Here is a 27596-nt window from a genome sequence, read left to right on the forward strand (position 1 = left end):
TCAAGGTATCTACAATAATAAAAAACCAGTCATATTAAAAGAAATTGATCAAGATCCTGTATTGCTAAATTTATGTCAGCATAGTTATGTTGGAGTTACTTTTATGTATTTAGTTATTAAATTTGCTCCCCACCTTTTTCCTAAGAAGGGATCCAAGACAGCTTGGATGGCATTGTTTTGTACACATTTGTTGTGCAATACTGATATAACTTGTGAGATCTCGTAGAAACTGTAATCACTCATGTAACAATATTCTGTTGTTGTTAATTGCTATCACATCAACTTTGACTTCTAGCTATCCTATAAATGAGAGACCTTCAGGTCACTCTATCATCAACAACCTTTCTCAGGTCTTGAAAACTTAGGGTCATGACTTTCTTGACTGAGAAGCCATGGGCCATGGGTTCATTAACTTCAATGCAATCATTCTCTTTTCCTGCTGCCTTCTATCCTGCCACACATCATTGCCTTTTCTAGTGAGTCATGTCTTCCCATGTCCAAAATACAACAGCCTCAGTTTAGTCATATTGGCTTCCAAGGATTGCTTAAGCTTGATTTGCTCTAGGGCCCATTTATTTGTCCTTTTAGCAGTCCGAGGCATCTGCAGAACTCTCCTCCAGCACAACATCTCAAATGAGTTTTTTCCCCTTTTCCTATTAGCCTTCTTCACTGTCCAGCTTTCACAGCCATAGATGGGAATTGGAAATACAAAAGTAAAGACAATCCTGACTTTGATATAGTGATAAACTGCAGCCTTGCCTGACCTCCTTGGCAATTAGAAACCATTCTGTTTCTCCATATTCTGTCCTAACAGTAGCCTCTTGTCCTGAGTACAAGTTGACCATTTAACAGTATGGCGGTGTAAATCACTAACAGCACTTTGGTAATAATAATTGGTCATGTGAAGTGTTAATTAAGCTAGTTATTAGCTTGTGCCACAGACTTCAGTAGATCTGCTCAGAATATGATTAAATATGGATCTAGTCCAGTACATAAATAAAACAGAACATACATACACACACATCGCTGAAGTAATTCAGAAACGGGGGCCATGTGCTGGACCCATTTAACCCACATTTTTTTGACACTGATTTTTTCTGCGTCTTTTTGGATAAATCGATTTCACACAAGTGTGAACCAGATGTGAATCGGAATTGATTTAAATTTGCCCTTCAACTGGCTGGAGTGGGTCCATTTTGAATCGATTCATTCATGAATGTGAACCACAAGTGGGTTATTTTACAGGGAAAAAATGCCATCGGAGCAAATGTAGTGTGAACTACGGTCTGTTGTTGAATCCATTACCAAACTGATCCCTCAATTCGGATCACAAATCAATTTATTTGTAAGTGGGAATGAGGCCCTAGAAGTTAGGTAGAACAATGTGATAACATATAATGATGATCCAGATAATTCCACCCCAGATCTCTCTTTTTTTTTCACTTCCCAGAAGTCGTGATGTACATTTTCTTGCAGAATATTGCCAATTGAATAAAATAGCAAGATGAAGACTCAGTAAATGCAAATGAGAAATCTCCCAGGGTCAGGGGTTTCCCAGCAGACAATGAGTACTAATCAAGCAGACACTAATCCTCATTTTCAGACCCTCCCAACCTGAGGCCTGCCATCAGCAACAGAACAATACACATGCAAATCACTCCTGCCTTCCCAGGGTCACACAGTATATACATACCCAACTCCTTTCCAGGCAAGCATTCTCTGAAGATGCCAGGCACAGATGCTGGCGAAACAGCAGGAAGAAACTCTTCTAGAACATGGCCACATAGCCCGAAAACCCCACAAAAACTAATCTCTTCAGTGTTAAGTGTTTTGGGACTTCCCCAATCTTGGTTCATATGAAGGTCACCAGTTGAATTTTCTTGCCAGACAAGAATTTGTTTGCAAGAATTCTAATAAATAATTATCTTCCATTTCCACAAATAGCTACCATCCTCTGTTTGCAGTTTCATTACCTCTTGGACATGCTAGCTTAGTGCAAAAAATCTTATTACTTAGCATTGTGTTGTAGATTTTGGTTTAGGCTTGAGAATTAGTGCCAATTTATGCTTTGCCATGTAAAATTTCCAAAATAGACCTGATACTTCAGGATCTGTTTGGAGGACACATATATTTACAACCTATGTTGTAAGCCGCCCTGATCTTGGGAAGGAGCGGGATATAAATAAAATTTTATTATTATTATTATTATATTAGGGATGAACAAATCAGTGTATAATCATTCCATGCTGATTTTGCTTAAATGTGTTCCATATGCATTTCTGTGCATAGCTTTTGATCTGAGAACTACACCCCAAAACTTTGGGAAGTACATAGTCTGAAGGATGACTGTATTCTAATCTGCATATAAGTCTAGGAGGTTTGGTTTGTTTGTTTTAAAATATGGGCTAAATGAAAATCTCCCTTATTACTAATGTAGGATGTATCTGTAAAATTTTGCTTGTCAGATATAATGGAAGGTAATTTCACATTTTTGGCTTATATTGATAGGAGCCATAAAACACAAAACACAGAATGCCAACTGGAAGATCACTGACTGATCTTCCAGTCTTTTAAAAGTGAAATACAATATTCAGAATCGAAATATACTGCTGCTATAGCACATAGAGTCAGTGAGCCTGTAACTCTTACAAATATAACTCTTTCATCAGTTCATCCCATGCATTTGAGGAAGTAGACCAAGTCTTATGCTACAACTTCTTTAACACACTTGGCCTCAAAGGTGCTACAAAAGTCCTTCATACATTGATATTCCAGACTAACATGGCTATGTCTCTGAATATGACTCTTGTTACAGAAGAAGCTTAAGAAATGTAGAGTTTAAAGCTGAGATTTCTTCATTCATTCATGAGCAGACTTCTTCCTTCCCGAATCTACCTTGCACTTTTAGTCTTTAAAGTCCTGGAGGAGGCTAAAGTGTGATAATAAATTTGTTTGAATCAAATAATGGATGTGCAACAAACATCACGAGCAAAAATGCTGGAGGAGAGGGTGGTTCATTCTTTTGTTCTGAAAAGTTTTATTATCGCAATTTTCTCTTTCAAGTGGTTTTCCTATTCATGGGGCACACACACACACACACACACACACACACACACACACACACTCAGGGGAAGGCAACAGCAAATCTCCTCTGAACAAACTTTGCCAAGAAATTTTTGCCACGATAAGGTTGCTGTAAGTTGGAAATGACTTCAACAACAACAACAACAACACACACCTTTGATGAGCTTATAATGTTGTGCTGTGATGTTTTATTTTTTCTATAGTCTGTTAATTAATTTTTTTAATGTTTGAACTTTGTACGTTGCTTTATTTATATTGTCTTTATACTTACAGTATACTTTTATCAAAGTTGTGTATAGTTTTTAATCTGTATAATTTTAAAATATGTTGTTAGCTGCCTAGAGCCCCTTTATAGGGAAAAAGGTGAGATATAAATGAAATAATAATAATAATAATAATAATAATAATAATAATAATAATAATTGCCTCTGAGAATAAGAATACAGATGAAGGGGCATTTCGGTCAAAAAGGGCTAACCTCCCCTTGCTATAATAAAATTTGCAAGTCCCCTTCCTCCTGACCTTTTTGTTGAAGGGGGAGGATATAAAGTAAAACAAAGATATCAATAATCAATATCATGTTGTTGCCAAGAGTAAGACCAAAATTACAAATGAATCATCATTAATGGCTGAATTTCAAATAGGAAGGAGGTGTCGAGTGCTGTACATCATGGTTCTGTCTTAGGGCCATTGTACTTCAACTGTTTTTTTTTAAATCAAGATGATACAAAGCTGGGAGGGTTGTCTAACACATTAGAACAGGGGTAGGCAACCTTTTGGGGCCGGGAGCCGGGTTGCTGTCCCTCAGGCGACTGGGGGGCAGAAGCCGGGGTGGAGCCCGCTGCTGCTGCCGGAGCCCTCAAACAGCGCTGCAACGGTGGCATTGGGCCTTCCAGAGGCCTGCTGCCGCCGCCGGAGCCCTGTTGGAGGGCGCCAGCGATGGCATCAGGGCTCCAGGAGGCCCGATGCTGTCGCCGGGGCCGGGGCCCTGGAACAGGGCTCCGACGGCTTCAGCAGGCCTTCCAGAGGCCCGATGCGGCCGTCGGAGCACTCAAAGAGGGCGCCAGCGATGGCATTGGGCCTCCAGGAGGCCCGATGCTGTCGCCGGAGCCCTCAAAGAGGGCTCCGACAGCCGGATCGGGCCTCCAGGAGGCCGAAGTCTCGCGCGACCTTGTTTGAGGTCGCGTGAGACTTCGCCTCTGGACGCTGCCATTTTGGGCTTTTTGCCGCTATGGGCGCCATTATTTTTTCGCGCGGCGGCAACTGCCCCCAGGGGCCGCAATGAAGGCCTCCGGGGGCCGGATCCGGCCCGTGGGCTGGAGGTTGCCAACCCCTGCATTAGAAGATAGTCACAGAATTCAAAAGTACTCGATAAACTACAAAATGGACAAAAATTAATAAAACAAAATGAAATTCAATAGAGACAAATGCATAATTTCACATTCTGGCTACAAAAACCAAATGCACAGGTATATGATGGGGGATACATGGCTCAGCATTACTACATGCAGAAAGGATTGTGGGATTACTGTTGTTCATAAGTTGAATATGAGCCAGACATGTGAGCCTGCAATTTTAGCCTGCATTAATAGAAGCATAGTTTCCAAATCAAGAGAAATAACAGTCCACTATATTCTATGCTAGTTAGGCCTCCTCTGGAGTACTGCATTCAACCCTGACTACCTCACTTTAAGAATGATATAGACAAGTTGGAGCAGGTTCAGAGAAGGGCAACAAAGATGATAAGAGGTAGAGATGACAAAACCTATGAAGAGAGATTGAAGGACCTGGGCATGTTCAGCTTGGTGAAGAGAAAACCAAGGGGTGACATGATTGCCCTCTTTAAATATGCCGAGAGCTGTCACAGAAAAGAGGGGGCAGATTTGTTTTCTGTTGCCCCAAAGGGTAGGATTAGGTGTAGTGGTTTTAATTTACAGAAGGGTAGATTTCAACTGAACATTGGAAGGAACTTCTTGACAGTAAGAGTGGTTCAGCAGTAGAACCAATTGCCTAGAGGAAGTCTCTTTTTCTGGATGTCTTCAAAAAGATGCTTGACAGCTATCATCTGGGGATGATTTGGCTTTGAGCAAGGGGTTGGACTTCATGTCCCATGAGGCCCCTTCCAGCTCTATGATCCAATGAGAAGTCTACATTGATTTGTGTGTAAACTGAATTTTTTCTCCATTGTAACCTATGTTGACAACACTAGAGCTGGTGCAAAAAGCAATAATAGAGGTTCTGATAAACTTTTTTTTGTTTGCAGAGATCTTGCCCATTTAAAATTTAGGATTGGAAACTCAACTAGTTTCTGAGTTTTTGTTCTTGATGTAATATCATGTGTTAAATAAATAAATGTGTTGTAAAATGTCATTTACAGAAATCTTACTGATCCTGAATTTAAAGACCAAAGCTTAACCACTTTCTGAGTTTATATCTTTGACTTTAAAATATATAAAAATGGAAAAGAAAATCACTTTTCTAAGAAACACCATCTGACAGCAGGTTCATATACTTTGCTTTGTTCATGAGAGTATAACATTGTTCAGCTTATTAACTGAGACTCAGAATAATTGCAGCATGTTTTTTTATTTCTTTTAAGTTGGTTCAGTTTATTGCTTAGATCATATTTCACTTTGTAAAGAACTGGATGACAATAAATAGATCTTCTTTGCAATGTAATGAGATTTTCCTTCTTTTGTCTTTAATATCATAATTGGCCTTGGAACAGTGTTTAGTTCAAAATGAAAGATCAGTCTTGCCTTCAGAAGTGAAGGCCAAACAATGATCTCTTTTACACTAGAGGAATGTATCAGATTGATTCCACTTTAACTGTCATGGTTCCATTCTATGAACCTGGGATTTGTCATGTCATGGAGAGCTCTAGTGTTTTGCTAAACTACAGGCAAAGAAGCTTATTGCTTACCTTTTAAAACCAGCTCCAGCCTCTAGCCAGGGCTGGATCTAGGGCATGGGATGGAGGCAGGGATTATCGCTCACTGAATCACCACTGAAGTGCCAGCTGACATCAGCCAGGGTCCAAACTGGTTCTCAGCTGTGCTCTGCCAGCACTTTTTAGAAGTTGGAAAGCTTCTGACTTCTAAAATGTGCTGGTGGAGTGTGGCTGGGACCCAGACTGGGATCTGGGCTGATGGTGGCTAGCAGTTTGGCGGTGATTTAGTGAGCGATAATCCCTGCCTCCATCCCACATCCTAGCTACAGCCCGGGAAGTTGTAAGAAATGGTTTTCAACAGGACCAAAAGAAAAGGAGCTTGTTCTAGATTGGAGAGGTTTTCTGATTAGGACATTATGCTTGCTATTTTTACTCCCCAAATATAAGGGCCCAGTGTAAGTACATTTCTACAAAAGCATAAACACCATTGCATGGTGTTTTACCCTGAGAAATGGAGGAAGACAGTATGGACTTTATCACATGGGGGAAAATTGGTACTTTAAATGGTGATTATCCCATGAAAATAGCACAATTGTGATTAAAATGCAATTAACATTTTCACATACAGCATGATAAAAGAGCCATTATCCCTGGAATAACCAGGCAATAAACAGCAACAAATCATTCACAGGATTTTCCTGGTTATTCCTTGAATAATGGCACTTTAATTACTTTTCATTGCGATGTCATGTGAAAACTTTTATCACTATTGTGCAATTTTCACGGGATATTCCCAGAATAATGGAACTTTATGCATGATGTCATTTGAAAATCTTAATTGCGACTGCGTGGTTTTCATGGGATAATCACCGTTTATACTTTGAATTGTCCCCGTGTGATAAAGTCCTATGTTACACTATATGCAACATGAGTGGACCAAGTCTCTCCTAAGGCCCATTTTCTTGTACCCCTAATTTTGTCCTGGATTACCCCAAGAGCTCAACATCCAGAAAGGGTAAAATGTCCCCAAACGACCAATTCTGGAGGCTTCTAGGTGGTGGCAATTTAACAGAAAAGTCCCAAACCCCAGAGATCATAACCAGAACTAGACTGTTCATGAGTTATCTGTTTTTTATAAGTGAAGGTTGCATTCACTTGCACATCAATGCCTATGTCTCTTAATTTTGTTAACTATCTCCCCACCCCAAAAACTCCAAAACAAGCCTCCATTGCCCCTGGTGAGATCATGCCATTTCAGCATTTGCAAAAGCATTGGCTGAGATCCTGAATCTACTATTGTAGTTGTTGAAAGTTTGAAAAGACATTTCTGACACTTTCTCAAGAGTCTGTAAATTATCAGCAGGATTCCAGTTGGGCCCAGATTTTGGATTAGACAGATAAAACACCCTCCCTCCATTCCAACTGCCATCGTCCTGGCCTCAGAGGGAGAGAAGAAGTAGGCACCGCTCCATCATGCCTAACCCCAGAGGAAGATGAAAGGCCCTCACTCCATCTTAACTGTTACGACCCTGGCCTTGGAGAGAGAGAGATGAACCAGCAGTATCTGCTGGACTTGATCCCCTTCCCCACTGTCAATCCCTTTGCCTTTAGTGTCAGGTCTTTTTAGATGGTAAGCCTGAAGGCACGGAACTTTCAACAATTTGTTTTTTTTTAATTTTATTTTTATTTGGTTTTTCTTTTCTTTACATCCTTATTTTCAGTAATCATCAATAAAAGATCATACATATCGTCTATACCTTCCCTTATAGTGTTGTTGAGCTAAAAAAAGTGCTACAAGAATTTGGAGTAGCAGCAGGCCTTAAGATCAATGTGAACAAGACAGCTATGATTACGAAAAATCTGACAAAAGAAGAAGAAGAAAAATTGGAAGAGTTATCTGGATTTAAAGTTCAAAACAAAGTAAATTACTTGGGAATTTGGATAACAAAGAGAGTAGGGAATTTGTTTGCTGATAATTATAAGAAAAAGTGGAAGGAAATTAAGGAAGATCTGAGCGGATGGTCTAAATTACACTTGTCACTTTTTGGTAGAATAGCCGCCATAAAAGCAAACGTACTTCCCAAATTTTTGTTTATATTCCAGAATTTGCCTATTATTGACAATGATAAATGTTTTCGAGAATGGAAAAAGGAACTGGCAAAATTTATTTGGGCTGGCAGGAAAGCATGAATAAAATGGAATAATGTGATAGATGTAAAAAATAGAGGAGGCTTGGGTGCACCAGATTTACAAAAATATTATTATGCTTGTGGAGTGTTGTGGCTGGAAGACTGGATTAACCTAAGGAATGAAAGGGTGCTAAGATTAGAGGGTCATAACAATAAAACAGGATGGCATGGATATTTAGTGTATAAAAAATGGAAAGAAGATAAGGAATTTAAAAATCATGTGATTAGAAAAGGACTTTTAAAAATTTGGGAATATTATAGTAAAAGATTTTACAATAAGATTCCAGGGTGGACATCACCACAAGAAGCTCATTTTGGAAAATTTAGAAAAGTACAAGAGAAATGGATAACATATGAGCATATTGTGGAAGAAGGGGAAAAAGCGGTATTAAAACTTAAATCTAGAGAAAAATTAGAACAAGAGAATATAGAAATAGAATGGTTTGCATATAAACAATTAGAAGAAAGATTTAAGAAAGACATGAAGCAAGAAGGAATAGAGAAAAAAAACAATGAATTGGACATAATAATATTAGAAAAACAGAAAAATAAAAAGATAACAAAATATTATAAGGAATTACTAAAAAGAGATTTGGAACAGGAAGTGATTAAAGAAAACACGACAAAGTGGAGTAGAAAACTGGGAATTGTCATGGAGGAAAACCTGTAAGTTCACCATGGCACAGAACCTGAAAGAAAATTATTTTAAAATGTTTTATTTTTGGTATTTGACACCGGTTAAGTTGTCCAAAATGTACAAAAAGGTAAACAAAATGTGTTGGAAGTGTGGAAAAACAGAAAGAACGTTTTACCACATATGGTGGGTCTGTAGCAAAGCAAAGCAGTTTTGGGGGGAAATATATGAAGCAATGAAAGAAATGTTGGAAAGGAATTTCCCGAAAAACCCGGAGTTATTTTTGTTAAATATGACAGGTGTGATAGGAAGAGAGACTGAAAGAACATATTGGAAAATTGTGTTATACATGGTGACAGCAGCAAGGTTGTTATACGCCCAAAAATGGAGATCTACACAGACCCCTACATTAAAAGAATGGACTAATAAATTGTTAGATATGAGAGATTCAGACAGATTGTCTAAAAGGTTAAAAAGAGAGAAAGAGGAAGAGGATAAGGATAAAGATGAATGGAACTTAGTAATATGTTATGTGGAAAGAAGAAAAGAAAACTAGTAAAATAAAGGAGAGAAAAAGAAAAGAAAAGGAAGATTAGGAAATAAAGAGGTAAAGAACGAAAGAAATGACTTGTATATAGATATATGTAAAGGAAGGATGATGATTGTAAAGGAAAATCGAAAGAGTAATATGTAATCTTTAAAGGACTATATAGGTTGGAAGTACTAGGATGTGTACAGGGGGAAGAGGAGGGGACGGAGGGTAAGGGTAAGAGGGTGGGGGGGTTAAGGGGGAAAAGGAGGGAAGGGAATGGGATAAAGGAACTTTCAACAATTTGTAAGCTACTCTGAGAGCATTTCTGAAGAGTGGGATATAAATAAATAAGTAAATAAATATTTAAAAAATAAATTAGAGGCTTATATTTCATAACTTTATGCTATCATACCTACATCCCTATCAGGACAAATAATCTTTCTATATAGGTTAGATATGGGGAGGGTAAAGTAAGTGAAGAAGAAGGTAAGAGTAGGTAGAGGAGTGAGAGATGGGAGAGAAGGGGTAAGGGAAGGAAGATTGAAGCGGGAAAGTTAAGATGGGAAGGTCAAGATAGGGTGTAGAATATATAGAGAGAGGTAAAGAATGAATAGGAATAGATACCTTAACTATTACACTACATGTTTTGTGATCCTTAAACTCTTGTAAACAGATTGATAAGACTAGTGCTTAATGTATAGTAAGGACAATATATGTGTTTTGTTTGTCTTGTTTGTATTGTTATTATTTTGTTTGACTTATTTTTGTTCTCAATTTTTGTATTATATTTTGTATATTGTGTATTTTAATAATACGTTTTTTTAAAAAAAAATCTTTCTAATGAATTGCGACAAAATGTATTGGGGAATCCAGCACTGTGTGCTGCTGTGCAATGGGAGTTTCAATTATGCAGTGATAACCATAGCATTTTGATATCCCATACCTATCTGAGGGACCCATTGCAAAATGGATATCAAAATGCTAATGGCTCCATTGTTGGCTCAATTTGTGAAATAGTTCCAGAGAACTCTGCTCAATGTTACAAGCATTGTGCAATATTACCGTTCACCTTTACATGGTCATATGTCAGTTTACGATGATATAAATCCTGAACAGGACACCAGTCAATGTCTTTTAACTCAAAGAAACATGCAGTACTTCTCTATTTTAAATTCTCTGGGCATTAGACTCTGGTCCACGCTCTGGTTGTCTCATGACTAGATTATTGTAACCTCCTTCTGGCAGGGCTTCCTCTCTCCCACCTCCGTCCTTTAATTTCTGTCGAGCATTCAGCTGCATGCATTATTACATCCGTCCACCACTCCAACCATATCTCTCCTTTATTATTATCCCTTCACTGGTTCCGCTTCCATATTCAGTATAAGCTCCTCTTGCTGACTTTTAAAGCCCTCCATGAGCTGGCCCCTCCTTATTTATCAGACCTTCTTTCTCCTCACCTTCCTGCGCAGGCCCTCTATTCTGGTAGTCAAGGTCTGCTGTCTCAGCCCAGGATTTTCTCTGCTCTGTCCCAGATTTGTCCCTTTTCACTTGCTGCCCCTCACTCCTGGAACCTCCTTCCCCCATGAACACAGCTCATCACTTCTTTAACCAGTTTCAAAATTGAGTTGAAGGGCATCCTGTTCAGAGAAGCGTTCCCAGGCATTGCGTGACTATTATTTGCTATTTGACGTTTTTAATTTGTTGCCTGTTTTATTGAACCCTTTCCTGTATAGTTATGTATTATTTATATGTATTATGCTATTACTTTTTAGATTGTATGCCATGGGCAGGTTTACTGTTATCTAATTTTTTGTTTGTATGTACAGTGCTGTGCAAATCTACAGCGCTATATAAATAAAGCATAATAATAATAAAAATAATTAAAACATTCTTAAAAGAATAAAAAGTCTGCTCGCTATCACAGGCAATCTAACCTTCATTGTGTTCTTCAGTTATTTTGCCTGAATTAATTACTTCTAATTATTTAGCAATAAGGAGTAACTCTTTGTAGCAGGGAAGCAATAATCACGCTGAAATTTTTATGTCTGTTATGTGCAAACAATCAGCTAGCTGAGACCAAGGCAAAAATGGACAGAATCCACTGAAACATAAGGAAATGAAAGAGCCAAAAGTAACTCCACAATATTAGCTCAAGATGTTTTGAAAAGAATGAGACTATGCTGTAATGTTTTGGGAACTATTACCTCCAATTTAACCAGTATTCAAGGATATATATATTTTAAAAAACCCACATTACTACAGAAAGATCCTGTATTTTAAATCATTTTTGAAAATGTGACTCCTTCTGGAAGAGAAATTTAATACACTCCATGCCTCTGAGTTTTAGAGTAGAAGTTTCCCATATCAATATTCCAAAGGAAGACAATGACAAACCACTTCTGAGTATTCCTTGCTTATGAAAACCCTATGAAATTGATGGGTTTGCCATAAATCAATAGGCAACTTGAAGCAATGTACACACAAAGACAGAACTACAAAAGGAACAGAATATATATTTAATAACTAACTAACTAACTATTTTCCACCCTTCCAATGTTTGCGGAGTTCTCAAGGCGACTACAACAGTTAACCACCCCATTGCCCTAAAATCTTACTGAAATCAATCAATCAATCAGAAATAAAAGTTAAAGAAGTACATAATAAAAAAACAGAAACAGGCAGAACAGCTAAAAACATTCTTTTTAAAAAAATATGTGTATGACCATCCACAAAAAGAATCCTCAGCCTTGCAAGCTAAATGACCTGAATCCAGAAAGGACCAAAATTCTCAGTCTGGAAGGAAAAAGGGAACACAGAGAGGGTTGAACCGAGGAAGGGCATTTCACAGCTGATGAGGGATTGGTCATATATTGTCGTTCAGATCCATTATATTGTGTGTCTGTGTCTCCTAGTTTATGAAACAGGAATATATCTCAGAGGGAGAACAAAAGTAAAGTCAAAGGTGATTTTTTTTGAAGTAGATCCAGCACTTATGGGATCTTCTTAGATCAATGGATTTAATCCAACTGTGCATACATACAGATTTGTCGAATAAAGTTGAGCCGATTAGTTGTTTAGTGTAGAAGGAAGTGGGAGGACAAAGTGAACAACTGATGGATGAAATTTCAGTTTACTTGAAAGGAAGGTGTGTGCATCTTGAGCACTGAACAGGACCATGGGTGATAGTAAATTTTAAGATATAGACATGTTAGTCTCTAGAATCTGTATGTAGAGAGAATTTATAGCATCTTTGAGACTAAGGACTTTATCGTACTGCCTCCGGTGCCTGATTTACCTCTTCTGAATTTGAGCCAAATTTGAACGTTACGCTGATTTTATCACATGTACTTTCCCCTTGAAATGGCTTCCCATAGCCTCCAGTGTTGAATTCAGGCCCCATAAGCTAATTCGGCGGCCATTTTCCAATTCCAAAGTTTCTGATTTGGAAAAAATGGCTGCCGAAGCAATTTATGGGGCCTGAATACAACACTGAATGCAACAGGAAGCCATTATGAGGGGAAAGTCCTTGTGATAAAATCAGCGTAACCTCTGAATTCATTCGGAAGAGGTAAGTCGGGCACCGGATCTGATGCAATAAAGTCTTAACTTAAAGAAAGAGGTTGTCAGTATGAGCTTTTGTAGACTTAAGTCTACTTCCTCAGATGTATCTTTAGTCTACCAAAGCTCATGCTGCCAACTTCTTTCTTTCAGTTAGTCTCAAAAGTGCTACAAGAACCCTCTACATACTGATAGTAAAGTTTATTTGGTTAAATTCTACTTGTGGAATCAATATACAAACTGGATTCCAGTTATCTATAAACTTATCACACTTTCCCAGTATTTTGCAAGGAAGTCTTCTGGGGGAAAAATGCATTCAGGGATGCATACACTGGGGAAAAATACACAAAGAAAATACAATCCTCAATGTACCCCAAATCCTGAAGAGCATGAGATTAGAGTAAGAAAAACTGCTTGCAATAAAGTATCTATTAGACAAGTGTGAGTACATAAAGGTGTACATTTAAAAATGCATAGAAAGATGAATCACACATTTTGCTATGGTCTTCTTTTCTAAAACAAAGCCTGCAACTTGCAAACAAATGTAGAAATGGAACAGAACAAACTTAAAAGCAGGAAATATGAGAGATGGATTAAAACAAAGTTGACAGATTCAGCCTTTCCTAGACAGGGGATTTCCTAGGGATTTACATGGGTAGCCCTCATTTTCAGTAACGCGACCCTATTTCATTGGGGATAGATTATTTATTTGAAGACATATTCACAGAGGGGTTATTTCAGAAGCTGTAAAGCTCTTTTTAAAGTTGAAAAGCAGAAGTGATGTCTGAAAGGAACAGTATACCTGGCTTCTTGTTGTTGTGGTGGTGTTGGCATTATGTTAAATGTCAGGAATATCTGCTCAAAAGTAACAGCCTGGACATATAAAAAGCTTTACCTGAGTACCACTGTTTCCAAGAAGGGAATCAGCAGAACATTTTGAACAGAAAATGAAAAAAGTGATATCCTTATCCTTGCAAGTAAAAAATAACAATAAGAGAAAATTCATGTTAGTATAACAGATACTTCTATATGCTCTATTAAAAATTGATGGTCAAAGACTCTTATAGCACCTTAACAATTAATACATTTATTATGGCATAACCTTTCTTGGACTACGTTCCATTTCATCTGACATATAGAGTATTTTATTCTTTTGAGTTGCAGGGATGTATAGGTACACACACACTACACACACACTACACACACTTTAGGTGGATGAGTGTGTATACAGCAAGGTCAGAGAAAAATTAAAAAGATAAGGACAGAGTTATTGATTTTTTTTAAAATGGCAATTCATAATATAATTACTGCTGATTTCAGTGATTATGAAATAGCTGTAATCTTGGCATCTGTAAACTAGTTAATGCATACAATGTGATAAATCTCAAATTTAAAAGGTAGACATTCAGTCAACTATTAATCAAATTTATTTTAAGGAAGCATCATAATGGAAACTATGGTGTTGTTGATGGTGTTTCAAACACGAATGTCTCAGGGAATGTTTCCAATTATTTCTCCAATTAAGGAGTTATCTATGTAATTTGTTCAATTTTGCTTTCATTAAACAGCTCTAAAATGTGACTTCCATTAGTACTACTTTCACTTGCTGTAACTGAGAGACATCATTATCCTATACATTTCCACTCAGATATAAATCTTAATGGGTTCAGTGGGACTGAAACCAAGGGAGAAGTGTATAGGATTGCAACCTTGCTACAACAGATCAGTTACAAAACTGTACTGGTTAATCTTAAATTATCTATTTCTCTGAGGAATTTTGTTACTCACTTTCTAGTTAAGTTGGAAAGTATAAATGCCAGTTCTAACACATCACTACACAGGAGACTTTGGATACAGTGACTAAAATATATTCTTTCATCCACAAGAGCAGCCTGCTTATAGGAATTATAATGATTGATGATAAGTCACCCATTTCTGCCTCTTACAGGGTTCTTGAAATGTCTGCTATGTTATTACAGCATTTCATGTTCTATATTAGATTATGAAATGTATATGATTAAATTGAAATAGGATTCATTTTTTCTGGATAATAATATTCCTGAGGATAATCACTATTTTATTATATATATTTTTGAAAACATTTTTTTTTGGTCATTAAACAAATTTGCTGACTCCGAATGCATTTAAAGCATAAGATCGATAGGATTTTCTGCCAAAGTCTAAGAAGTGAGAAAGTTCTCTTATGTAAAAACTAAGTTCCTAGAGATGTTTTACTTGCAGCTCAATCATCTGAATGCCTGTTTCAAAGAAGTCTTATAAAATTTGTTGACATTCACTCCCACAAATTGCATAAGGTTTTAGTTTAGACTGCACTGATGTAACAGCAGTGTTCACACATCAGCAGACTGCTGATCTTCAGCATCAGATTTTGGTAATGTAGTAAAGTATCGCATAAGGTCAAAGAAATGTGTTCATCATAAGAAATGTTATATATGTCTTGAAAGTATCAAAATTTTCTCAACATTTGCTATTCTGAGCACCTTTTTATTTTCACCTCATTTGAACAACAACAGCAACCTAAACCATGGGTTCAGAAATAATATTATTGGGCTGAGAGGAGTTAGTTTTATTTTTCTGTAATGGATGCAAGGGGAGAATAATTCTGGGGTACACAAGACACAATTTGCTTCCAATAATAAATCTTTAAAAACAGTTCCTACATACCTTGCAGGTTTCTAATGATCTGCTTCTTCTTTTCTCTTCTTGGAAAAAATAATGATGCACCAACTGGTGAATGAAAGATGCAAGTTGGTCCTGTTTATATTGCCTAGCAGAGACACGCTGGCAGGGGCGGTACCCCCAAAGTGTTATTCAGCCCCCCTCCTTGAATAAATGCACACAACACAGATGCTGTCTTTACCCCAAGAGATTTGGAGAAGTTTGTAACAGCAGGCTTTGGAATGCTTTCATGTGTTTCAAAGAGGAGAACACCAGAGGTTGTGTAGACACCTTTTAGAGAAAAGTGAAGTAACCATTGAAATGAATATTCTCCTAACTCATTGTGAAATGCTGCTCTGAAATTGAACAAGCGTGCATTATGTCTGGGATGGTTCAAGACATTTTACTGTTTGAGGCAAAGGTCAGGATGGTGTCCCCTTCCACTTCACATACAGAATCTGACTGGGCAGGCCACTGAATCTTATTTTGACACTGGAAGCAAGGTTGCATCTTCTGCCAAAACTGCCATAACTGGTTAACTCAGGAGGACCAAAGGCAATGGGCAGATGGATTGTTTTCACGAACCAGCCATTTCAGTATCTGTACCCTGAGTCAGCTATATTGTTCTGTTTAATCATGAGGCTGCTCCTATATGTTGTTTTGTCTGTTTGGGGGAACATAATTCTTTGAGGCCAAAGAAGAACAGGTGTACACAGTATATGGCAAGTGTATTGTTTTAATTGTATTGCATTGCACTGTATTATTGTGTCATAGGAGGGTTATTTTTATGGAAATTTTAATGTTTGATTGTATGATGTATGTGATTTTGTTGTAATCCCGCCTCGATCCATAGGGAGAGGTGGAAAATAAAAATAAATTATTATTATTATTATTATTATTATTATTATTATTAGTTCTTTAGTGAGAATAATTTAAATGCACGCAGCAAAGTTAAAAAGATTCTTGCACTGAAAATACTTCACAAAGTGCCTTTATAGATCACAAAAGTCAGTTTTCCAGGTGGGCAATGAAAAATTAACCAGAAACATGCCAAGAATATTCTTCATCTCGTTTGAAGACACAAAACACTTGTTATATGAGGAAAAGCCTCCTCATGTCATGACACAGATTGCCATAGTGTAAGAACATAACTAGGGCAGATAAGATCTTTCCAGTCAGGTTTTTGTGCTATATATCCCACCCAACAGTGCATCTGTGAGCAAATCATGGATGGTCCGATTCAAAATAAAAGACCATAGTATAGGTTTGTGTCACTTGTTTAGGACTTGGAACTAGTGATGTAAAGAATATTCTTCAAAATTCGAAAAACAATAGAAAGTGGTAGAAATTTCTATTATTCGAAAAATTCGAAAGCATTATAAAGAGAAGAAATTCTGAGCACTTCTTGATCAGTGAGTAAGAATTTTTATTTTTGATCATTTCCAAATGAAGTGAAGAGACCTTTCAGCTGACAGTTCGACGGCCAGGATTTGGATATTTTGCGTAAGAAAAGCTACCATTCATACTGGCTTTTACCAGAGGCTATTTCCTTTGTTAGGGTGATGTCCCCCCATCTTTGCCCACAGCTTTGCTTTGACAAACAAAAGAGAACAAAAGGGGAGAGCATGTTGTGTGTAGGTGGTGGTGGATAAGACCTTCTCCCCTTTATGTCATGCTCTGCCATTCAAATTCTCACAGAAGAGAAGAAGGGGGTAGCATTGGAAGGGATTCCCAAGGGTCATCTCATCCAACTCCCTTTTTGGATACATCACACTCTCTCATTCATGGTATTCTGAACTCTCCTTGCCAAAAATGAATAAATAAAATGCATGATAGGTTTGCTTTACCAACACTCATGGATATTCTGATCTCGCCTTTTAAAAAAAAAATTTAAAAAATTAAAATGTAAAATAAAAATAGATTTGCCTTAGCATCACCTTGAGAGAGCTGGAGAGAGAGGTTTGTCATGCTCTGCCTCTGAGGCTGAGAGAGTGTGACCCTCACATGGGGTGCAATGGCAGGAATTCCTAGCATTGGAAGGGATTCCCAAGGTTCATCTTGGCACGCACGCACACACACAAAACCCAGTCTCAACAAATAAACTTTGATTGAAGCCCAAACAAGAAATGGTAGAGTTGGGGGGAACCTCAAGGACCATCCAGTCCAACCCCCTTCTGCTATGAAGGAATACATAGGAATACAGACCTCTAAGGAAGGAGACTCCACTACACTCCGAGGGAGTTTGTTCCACTGTTGAACAGCCCTCACTGTCAGGAATGTTGAGGTGGAATCTTTTTTCCTGGAGCTTGCTTTGGGTCTTAGTCTCTGGAGCAGCAGAAAACACCACCTGAGTTGGTACTTGCAGCTCACCTTACTTTTATGTATAAATTAGGAATAAAGGCCCGGTACAGATGGGCCTTTTTACATGTACTGAGTATGTGCTAGGGTTGCCTGGGAGCATCCTTTACAGACGCTCCTTAGCCCTAGGATGTACTCCATACATCAAAATGGCGGCGCCCTGTCTACATGGGTGCTGACATTTTGACGTGATGGCTGTGTCGTGTCCAAATGGTGCGGTGCAGCCATTAGGTGCTGGCGCAGCTACAGGGCTCTTGTGGCACCCTTTCAGTGGCGCTGAAAGGAGTTCCGAACCGGAGCTCCTTTCATGGTGCTTATCGCTGGTGCAGCCTTTACACAGCTGCACCAGCGATACACAAGAGAAAGGGGCCGAGTGGATCCCCAAGGAACCCCTTTCCAGGCCGTGGGGAAGCAGCATTTTGCAGCTTCCCTGGAGCCTGGAGAAGTGGCAGATCGGGGCTTCCGGGGATGCCACTGTGGCAGCTCAGGCCCCAATCCATTGGGGAAAGGGGCAGTCTGTATCCCGCCAAAATTAGCAAGACAATAGCTCTTGTATATACCTCAGGCTTACTGAGCAAGGTTCACACTCTCACAGTACATGAATGTTTGCAAATGACATGCCAAAACCATGCAGCTCACATCTCACATAGGACTAAAATATATAGAATATAGTGCCTCTGTTCCAATACATTAACAGTACGATGAGAGAAAGAGCAAAGCCATATCGTTGAGGCTGTAAAACTAACTAATGAGTAAGTGCATTAGTGTTCTTCCTTATTAACTCTAAGGAATAAATGTAAGCCCCAACCCCTCATATACATTAGTATATGCCACCAACTGAATCCATCATCCCACCGAGTACTTGTGCCCCATCTGCCCATCCCGGATTATTTTAATTGTATTACTTTTAATGTTTCATCTGTTTAACTGACGTTTTAGGGGAGGGAGGGAATGATTGGGATATGGGGTATGTATATTCTTGTTTTAATTGTAAGCTGCTTCGATTGTCGTTGACAGAGAGGTGGGGAAATAGCCCTCCTCCTGACCACCATCTTGAGGGGGAGAGAGGCCAGGCCTGGAAGACAAAGAGCCCTCCTCCTGACCACCATCTTGAGGGGGAGAGAGGCCTGGCCTGGAAGACAAAGAGCCCTCCTCCTGACCACCATCCTGAGGGGGAGAGAGGCCTTGCAATTTTTTGTATTGTTTTGCAATTTTACTGTACACCGCTATGATCATTGCGGAATAGCGGTCTATAAATAAAAATTATTATTATTATTAATAGCAATAGCGAGTATATTTCTATACCGCTTATCAGTGCACTTAAGCAGTTCCTAAGCAGGTAACAAAATGTAAGCTAATTGCCCTAATAATCTAGGTACTAATCTTAGTGACCTCGGAAGGATGCAAGCCTGAGTCGATCTTGAGCCCTTTAACTGGTATTGAAGTCGCAAACTTATGGTTTGCGAGTGAGTGGCTGCAGTACAGGCATTGAACCACTGCGCCACCAGGGCTCCTGGGGTAAAAATAAAGCTTTATTTATTTATTTATTTATTTATTTATATTAGTATCCCGGTTTAAAATGAGTACTGCTAAATATTTATCTGTTCAATGTTTACTTTTTAAAAAAGATGTATTTTTATTACACACACACACACACACACACACATATGACCCGAGGGCAATTAACAACAACAAAATACAGAGAATCCCCATTAGATTTACCAAATGACCAAAACAAAAAAACTTTCAAAGCAAGCTTGCTCAGTTCTCAATAACTGAAGGGGTTCTGAAAAGGAAAAAAAAAAAGTGTGTGACCCTTTGGTCCACAGAGGCTTTTTCTGTTTTGAATTCAGTTTCTTTCTTCCTCCATCCAGCCCTCTGTTTTGAATCAGCACATGGCTGTTACTGAACTATGACAGGAGCAGCCGGCAGTGCTTGGTAATTACCTGATACCTCTGCTAAGTGCTTCTCCCACCACAGTGGTTCTGTTTGGCATTTCCCCCAGGCGTGCTATTTATCAAGCACCTCCTCTACCATGCTGGCTGTAAAATTTGCAAGTAAACATAAACTGAGGAATAAGGGCAAGACATGTTTCCTTAATTCAGAGCCCAAATTAATCCAAATGTAGGCCATGCATGGAAATACTGCAGCATCCTCTGTGTATTCTTCAAAAGAGACCCCTATACTTAGACTGTTTGTAAGGGCCCTTGCAAAAGCTCTTGTTGTGGTATATGTGTATATGTGCCTTCAAGTTGTCTGTTACCTTATGGTGAATCCATGAATTCCACAGGGTTTTCTTAGGCAAGAAATACTCAGATGGGGTTTTGCCAGTTCTTTCCTCTGAAATATAGTCTACATCACCTTGTTGGTGGTCTCCCATCAAAGTACTAATGAGAAATCATTCTGCTTAGCTTCCAAGATTAGATGGGATCTAGTGATTTTAGGGTATTTAGTCTCAGACATGGAAACCTACTGGGTGACACTGGGCATAGTTCAACCTTAGACAAAGGCAATTAAAAACCTATGATATGGTTCCATAAATCAGAGATTATTTGAAAGCACATGACAAACAACATATAAGTGAGTATGAATCAGTTCAGATATGAACACTTTCTAGATGCCAATGACTAAACTGAAGCAATCATGCTTTAATTATATAATGAGACAACATGACTCATTAGAAAAGATGATAATGATTGGTAAAGTGGGAGACAGTAGGAAAAGAAGAAGGCCACATTACAGGCGAATAGACTCAATTAAAGAAGCCACAGCTATGAGCTCACAAGATCTTAGTTGGGCTCTTAATAATGGGATCTTGGAAGTTTCTCATTAATAGGGTCACTTTGAGTCAAAGTCAAAGATGACTAGATGGCAATTAATAACAACAAAGGAGTTACCCAGTCAATAGAAAAAGTCTTCAGCAGACCTCATTGCTCTTCCTTGCTGCCTTCTGTTTTACATCTATTCCCATTCTTGCTGCTCCTTTTCTTCCCCTTACGTGGCAGTAGTTGTAATCAAGTCTGGCTTAAATGAACTGTGTTCTCTGTGAATGAATACTGACAAGTACAGCTGAAGTATGAGAGACAGAAAGAAAGGAAATATGAGCGACAGAGAGAAAGGAAGCACAAGGGCTACAGATTCAGCTTACAGTGTCAGATTCAGTGCAGGATTGCTATCAGGAATACGTAAGGTACTTGCAAAAGCCCATGTTCCAGAAGGAGACCTTCCACCAGCTACTATTTGAACTATGATGTCTCTGCCACCAGCTACTACTAGTTAGCATTATTTTGTTCCTTTTTATACTGCATTTTCCCCAGAGCTGGGAGTCAAGGTGACTTCCATAAGTTGAAACAAGCACAGAAAACCACATATAGGTAAAACACACACACACACACACGGTTGTAACTAAAATATAATTAAAACCATTTATAACATAGCCATTAAAATAATAATCTCCATAGACTAGCATAGTATTTAAAACATTTATAATCAGTTCCCAGAAGCCTGTTGGAACAGAAATTTTCATCTGATGAGAGAAGGACATCAAGGAAGGAGATCCAATGCCTGGAAGCCACCATTAAGAAGCCTTCTCCCATGTCCCCATCAAACATGTCTTCTTGTTTCTCACTGCTCACTTGCCCAACCCTCTCCTTTTGGTGAAGAAAGTGAGCAAGGAAAAAGAATAAGAAGCAGCATTATTTTTATTTGTCTGCTCACGTGTCTGCTCTCTCCTTCAGTCTAGTGAGTCCAGCGAGGAAGGCAGAGCAAGAGCAGACTAAGCTAAGATTAATAAGAAGCCATGGGAGGTGAATCAAGCATTGCATCATCTAAATTTGTGTGTATAAACATGCATGTACATGTTAGGGATATTAAGTATCTCTGCATATTTTTAGCATTGATAAGAAAGGGTATCTCAAGCGGAAGTCGAAGCGCTTTCAATGGCCAGCATCACCTAGTTTTTTTGTGGGTTTGTGGGTTTTGGGCTATGGGCAATGTTCTAGAAGAGTTCATTCACCTGCATTTGTGGCTGGCATCTTCAGAGAAGAGTCTCCAAGATGTCAGCCACAGATGCAGGTGAAACATCAGAAATAAACTCGTCTTAGAACATGGCCACATAGCCCTCAAAAACCCCACAAAAACTATAGGTATCTCAATCATTTGCAGCAGGGGTGGGGGTGGGGGTGGATTTGACAACTGCCACAATATTTTTTTACTCCCATGTGAAAGTGAAAACAGATTTTTCATCAGCAGTAGGAATGGTAAAAAATAGCATTTTTTCATAAAAATGTACTTGTGAAAAAAAGCACATTTTTGCAAAACTTTCATGAAAACATCCCCAAATGTGAAAAATAATTGGAAAAATGCATAGATCAAGTAACATTGCCCAATGGTGAGAAAAAATTTTAAATTTACATTTTATAAGCCACATTAGATCCCATCCCAGGGGAAAGGTGAGGAACAAATTCAAGAAAGAAATTTAAAAAAAAATGAAAATTTCTTATTTGTGCAGCTAAGAATGGAAATGAAAATTTATATACCCAGCAGACATGCTCAAACTCATGCATAACAGAGGTTTACACAACAACAGAAGCAACAGCTTCAGAAAACAGCAGTTAAACTGTGTATGGACACTATTTTCACAAGCCTTTAAAGACTTACCTCTCAGCATGTAATCAAGAATCATTGTTCTGCAATGCTCTCTCATTCCTGGGGGGGGGGGGGGGAAGAATATGAACTGAAAATTGTATTTATTTATTTTTTAAAAATCCCAGTCCTATCTCTATGCATTGCAAGGCTGCATTCTCCAGATTTCTGTGCAATCCTGGCCAATCACAATTAAATTATGCCACAGTATAATACACAATGTATGCGTTGAAATTCAAAGGTATAGCCATGTTAGTCTGTAGAATCAGTATGTAGAGTGATCTTGTAGCACCTTTGAGACTAAATGCACGCCACTAAATGCATCTGAGGAAGTAGACTGAAGTCTATGGAAGCTCATGCTGCCAGGTTCTTTCTTTCAGTTAGTCTCAAAGGTGCTACAAGATCTCTCTACAATTTATACTGTGGTTATTCTGTCTTACATCTGTTGTAGCTTCTGTTTTAAACTTTCTAATGACAGTTTTGGTCACCATTTTGGTGGCCAAGACTAGACCGGGTACTGACTTTGGCATAGACCATGAATTACCTATTTCAAAAATAAGAGTAAAACTTAAGTACAGAACAAAACCAGTCATCATACCAAAATTTGATTTAAACAATATTTCAACAGAATTTATTGCCAATATAAGGAACAAATTTGAACTACTAAGCACAATACACTGGGAATCAAAAAAACTATGGTCAGAATCCAGGGACATAATAAAAGAAGAAGGCCAACAGACATTTACAGTAGTCAAAATGAAAGAGAAGAAACTATGGATGTCAGATAAAGTGCTACAAGCAGTAAAAGAAAGTAGAGAAGCAAAACAAAAGGGAGACAGGAACAAACTCAGAACCATGAATGCTACAGTTCAATGAATGGTGCAAATAGATAAAGACAAATATTACAACGATCAATACAGAGAGATAGAGGACAGCAAGAAAAAGGGAAGAACAAGAGACCTATTCCAAAAGATCTGGAAAACAAAGGGAAATTCAAATCAAGGGCCATGACAATAAAAACAACATAATTCAAGATCAGGAAGGAATAAAAAGATGCTGGATGCAGTACACAGAAGAGCTATATAAAAGGGATAACAAAATGAAGGACATATGGATCGAAGAGTCATATGAAGATGAACCCCAAATTCTAAAAACAGAGGTGGAAGCTACAGTTAGAGAAATGGGAAAAATAAATCACCAGGAACAGATGATATTCCAATCAAATTGCTTCAATACACACTAACAGAATCAACACCAGTGCTAATCAACATATGGCAACAGATACGGAAAACAAAACAATGGCCAACAGATTGGAAATGATCAGTATACATCCCCATCCACAAAAAAGGAGATACAAAACACTGCAGCAACTATAGGACCATGGCTCTAATCTGTCATGCAAGCAAAATCATGCTCAAAATTCTGCAACATAGACTTCAACCATACATGGAGAGAGAAATTGCAGAGGTGCAAGCAGGTTTCAGGAAAGGAAGAGGCACTAGGGACCACACTGCAAACATATGGTGGCTAATGGAACTCACCAAGGAATTCCAAAAGAAAATCAGAATATGCTTTATAGGCTACAGCAAGGCCTTTGACTGTATAGATCATGAAAGACTATCAAACACACTTAAAGAAATGGGAGTGCCAACACATCTGATAGTCCTAATGAGGAATCTTTACTCAGGACAGGAGGCCACCGTCAGGACAGAACATGGAGAAACAGAATGGTTCCCAATTGGCAAAGGGGTCAGACAAGGCTGCATCCTCTCTTCCTATCTGTTCAACTTGTATGCAGAAAATATTATATGAAAAGCAGGACTGTACACAGAAGAAGGAGGAGTGCAAATAGGAGAAAGGAACATCAACAATCTACGATATGCAGATGACACCATACTACTAGCTGAAAACATCATAGACTTGGAACAACTACTAAGGAAGATCAAGGAGGAAAGTGCAAAGGCAGGCTTATTGTTGAATATAAAGAAAACTAAAATAATGACCACATAAAATTTACACAGCTTCAACCTAGACAATGAGGAAATAGAAATAAGAATGTTCATACCTGAGATCAAATATTGATCAGAGTGGGGACTACAGTCAAGAAATCATAAGAAGACTAAGAATGAGGAGGGCAGCTATGAGAGAACTAGAAAATATCCTAAAATGTAAAGACATACAACTGAGCACGAAAGTTAGAATCACACAAGCCATTGTCTTCCCTATTACCATGTATGGATGTGAGAGCTGAACAGTTAAGAAAGTGGATAGGAAGAGAATTAATTCATTTGAGAATATGCTGGAGAAGAGTGCTGAGGTTCCCATGGACAGCCAAGAAGTCAAACAAATGGGTCCTAGAGCAGATCAAGCCAGAAATCTCTCTGGAAGCCAAGATGACTAGACTGAGGCTGTTGTACTTTGTCCACATCATGAGGAGGCATGACTCACTGGAAAAAACAATAATGCTAGGAAAGATGGAGGGAAGCAGAAAGGAGGAAGGCCAAATGCTAGATGGATGGACTCTATTAAGGCGGTCATGAGTATGAATTTGCAGGACCTGAGCAGAGCAGTGGAACATAGGGAGTCTTGGAGAGGTCTCAGCTACAGGGTCACCATGGGTCGATTGACTCGAGAGTGGAGAACAACAACAAACAACAATGACAGCAATGTATTAAAAAGAAACCTTCCTTGTACTGTGTCCACAACATTGATCCCTTTCTAGAGCAGTACTATCTATTCTAACTGGCAGTGATTTCTCAAAGGCTGCTGCCACACTGCAGAATTAATGCAAATTGACACCATTTGATCTGTCATGGCTCCATACTATGAAATTTTGGGATTTGCAGTTTGTTGTGGCACCAGAGCTCTCTGACACAGAATGCTAAATTTCTCATAAAACTACAAATCCCAGAATTCCATAGCAATGAGTTATGGCAGTTAAAGCGGTGGCAAAATGCATTAATTTTTCAGTGTGGATGCAGCCAAAGTCTTTGGATCAAATACTTTTTCCAGCTTTGCTACCTGAGATCTGAGCCAGGCTTCAGGATTTGGCATGGTAGCCATTTTCTTTGCCCCTGAAGTATGGGTAATTCGCTGAAGCATGCATCTTTTTAAGTAAAAACATTGAAACACTCAGACTTGATAGATTTTTCAAATTTCAAAAACAAAGGGGCATCTGTCTTCTGAGGCAAAATTACATATATGTAAAATCAAGTTAATAGATTCCCTTAGCTCCTCACTCCCATAACACTAGAACTTAGTATTCCCTAGCATACAGTGAAGGAATTGGACTGAAATTCTAATAAAAATTGGATGAATGAGTGCATACCCCACAACTGTACTGATTTGTCAGTCTCAATTAATCCTCCAATGTCCCACTTTTTTGTTGCTTTAAAAGTGTCCTAGGGCTCATTCCCACTACAGAATAAATTGATTTCCTGACCGATTTATATGTGTGTGGTTCACACTGTGAACCATTTCAGATATGACTGTGTTCAGTTGGATTTGCATTAAAGGAAGACAAATAAAAAAAGCTTTTTTAAAACATTAGTTTTTTGGTGGTTCTTTTGGGGAAAAATCAATTCAGGGGAATGGGAATGAGAGATACCATTCACATTCGCAATCCCTGAGCAGGGTCCTGCTTTTAGGAACCTGGCTTTGGGGCTGCTGTGGTCCATGACAGCAGTGCAGAGGGAGAGAGCTGGCTGCAGGACCTCTCTAGCCTGGTGGCCAACTCAGACAAACCAGGGTCGCTCATCTGGCTCAGCCTTGCCCGCTCCACTGGGGGTCTCTTCCTGGCTCCTCTCCTCCCTCCCTCCCTGTTGCCTTCCTCCTCCTCCCCCTCTTTCTTTGGATGTGATCTCTTAGGCTGAAGTGGGGCCAGGGCAAGGAGGCCCCAGGCTGGCTTGCAAGAGAACTGGCAGAGGAAGGAGAAGGAGAGGGAGACAGAGCGTCGCTGCTGCTGTTGCTGCCATCGTTGCCGTTGCTGTCATGGACTTAGAGAGCCCTCCGGAGGGTTCCAGTGAGCAGTGGCGAGGCAAGGGGCACACTGGCAGGCAGCCCATTTGGAGGAGGTGGAGGAAGAGGAGCCACTGCGGCCCAAGCCTTCCCACTATGCCGCCAGCCTTCAAGTTTGTCTATTTGAAGTGAGCAAATTTGTTGTGGGGTTTTCTTGGCAAGGTTTGTTCAGGAGTTTGCCTTCTTTTTCCTCCTCCTCCTCTTCTTCTCTCCGTAGCAGCCATTTTTTCTCTTCCCCCTTAAGTGTGAACGACAAACGGGAGTAAAAGGGGAGTAAACAGCTCCGGAGAGATTTGATTACAAAATAATCCAGTTTCCACACCGGGTTATTTTGTAGTGGGAATGCGGCCCTAGATTCATTCTCCTCCTATGTTTCCCATATGTCCTCAGCTTATTTCAGTCGCTGCAAAAATAAGTTCAGAGTACAAAAACAGTTTGCTTTCTATTCACTCAGCAGGGAGGAGAGGAGACAAGGGGGCAGAATCCTGTCCATCTCAGTAGGGTCAGGTAAAAGCAAACTGCTGCAGCCTCTGATAGCTTGTCTGTTCTTCCTCATTAATAACTTTTGCCATCTTGCTCACATTCTGATGTTGCAGGGTCACATAATTTTGTCTCTGAAATGTTGGAGAATATGTGAATAAGCAACCAGTTGTTCTAACACCAGCTGTGTCCCACTCACCTGTAGTCCAAAAAGTAACTTTCCCGAACTCTGGTTTATGGTGTATGGTGACAGTGATGGGGACAGGAAGTATGGTGATAGTGATAGTAGGAAAAAGGTGTTTCCTTGCTCACTCATCCACTGTCTCACTCTGGCCCAGGGGATATGTAGTGTAGTGGTTTGAGTGTTGCATTACCACTCTGGAGATCAGGGTTCAATTCCCTGTGTAAGCATAGAAAACCACTGGATGACCTTGGGCAAGTCACACTTTCTCGTCCTCAGAGGATTGCAATGGCAAACATCCACTGAAGAAACTCACCAAGAAAACCCTATGATAGATTCACCCTAGAGTT

At 39.1% G+C, this 27596-nt stretch overlaps 1 protein-coding gene across 2 annotated transcripts in view; it reads right to left on the minus strand.

Annotated features, from left to right (window-relative positions):
* LOC121929698 (agouti signaling protein) overlaps positions 1-22619 on the minus strand; it is a 76247-nt gene extending 53628 nt beyond the window's left edge. Inside the window, exon 1 of one of the 2 annotated variants that reach the window (XM_042465535.1) lies at positions 22584-22619. The gene's annotated coding sequence lies outside the window, so the exon portion shown is untranslated. Of the gene's footprint in view, positions 1-15572; positions 15623-22583 lie in introns of those variants that run through there. The other variant, XM_042465533.1, reaches the window with a different exon arrangement.
* Positions 22620-27596: the final 4977 nt, after the last annotated feature.

This window comes from Sceloporus undulatus, chromosome 4 (assembly GCF_019175285.1).
Source record: "Sceloporus undulatus isolate JIND9_A2432 ecotype Alabama chromosome 4, SceUnd_v1.1, whole genome shotgun sequence".
NCBI lineage: Eukaryota > Metazoa > Chordata > Lepidosauria > Squamata > Phrynosomatidae > Sceloporus > Sceloporus undulatus.